This window comes from Haplochromis burtoni, unplaced genomic scaffold (genome assembly GCF_018398535.1).
Source record: "Haplochromis burtoni strain Fernald_Lab_line unplaced genomic scaffold, NCSU_Asbu1 Contig_86, whole genome shotgun sequence".
Lineage (NCBI taxonomy): Eukaryota > Metazoa > Chordata > Actinopteri > Cichliformes > Cichlidae > Haplochromis > Haplochromis burtoni.
In genome coordinates, this window is record NW_024582447.1 from 649812 (window position 1) to 651483 (window position 1672).

Sequence of the window (1672 nt, forward strand, 5' to 3'; positions counted from 1 at the left end):
ATTCAGGATACAGAATTAAACATGCCACAATTAGTAAGATGGCTATGGCCTTTGGGATTTCTGAGGTCATAGATAAATGTTGAGCAGAAATCAAAACAAATCACAGAAAACTGAATTTCTGTACAAAGATAAGTTAAGATGCAAAAGAAGTGTTCAGACAGCTGAGCTGCTCAGACAAATACCACATAATCTTGGGTTCAAATTAGGCTGCACGTGCCTCTTTTAACTGAGTTCTCTAAAATTATCTCCAAACATTTATATGGATGAAGAAAATGAGAAAGCCAAAAGTAGTCCTGTCACTCTGGATGAGCTTGGACAGGAGATGGCTTCAGATAACGAAAGGCTGTCTTAAGCAGTGAAACCAAAATGTCAGGATGCACTTAACCTTATGAGATGGGAACTGCCACTTCCCAACCTGAGCAAGGCTGAAAGGGAGCACAGAGGAAAACAGCTGCAAGAGGGTAAGTGGGTTTAAAGCAAGTGACAGTCCTACAAGCTCACAAAATGAAAGTGTCCAACAGACTGTTGAACTGTTAACCAAGTCAAGCCAAAGTGTAATAAAGTACCACTTGGTATATAACATACACATTATATTACTTAGAAAAAAATCAAGTTAGAAGTATTTTGGCAGATTTTCTATAAAAAATGTCCTGTAGATTTGTTTAAATGGCGAACTTACGTACATAAACTCAAATTGGATGTTTTCATAATGTCATGACAAAAAAATTTGCACATTCTCTCAGCACCTTCCTCATGAAATGTTCAGATCAGCACAGTGTAAAAGCTAAAGTTGGCTGTTTGCTGATCTGGAGCATTCGGTTATGTGTTAAAACAGTGCCACAATCTTCCCAGGAGTGGACATCCTGCAAATTCACCCCAAAGTCAGACTGTGGAAATTGCAAGAAGCCTAAGAGCTGCATCGCAGACTCTCCAGCCTCATTTAGGATGTTAAAATGTTAAAGTTCATGACAGTACAATTAGAAGCAGTCTGAGTGAGTCTGGCTTGTTTAGACAGATTGCCAGGAGAAAGCCTTTTCTCTCCAAAAGAACATTGCAGAAAGTTTCATCTGAACAAACCAAGAGATTTCTGCAACAGACAAACTCAACGTGAAGATGTCTGGTCATGATGTTCAGCACCACATTTTGCAGCACAAACGCCTCACACCAACAGATAGTGATGGAGGTGTGATGATTTGTGATGTTTTTTTCAGCCATAAAACCCGGGCACCTTGCAGTCTATGAGTCGAATATGAACTCCTCCATATTCAGAGTACTGTAGAGTCAAATGTGAGGCAATGATGATAATGACCCAAGACAAGCAGCAAATCTACAACAGAATGTGTGAACGAAAAGAATTCAGGTGTTGCAATGGCCCAGTCAAAGTGCAGACCTCAACCTTATTAAAATACTGTGGAAAGACTTTATACTGTAGAGAAGAGCGAGCCAAGAGTCCTCCAGAATGATGTGAGAGACTAATAAAGTCAAACGGACACTGATTACTTCAAGTTATTGCTGCTAAAGGTGATTCTACAAGCTACTGAAGCATGGGATGTATTTACTGTCTCAAAGCACTGCTTTTTATTTGTAGGCGATGTAGTCATGAACCAAAGTCCTGAAATATAAAAAATACTGAGCCAAATGTGCCTGAAGACCACAACACATGAACTTGAAA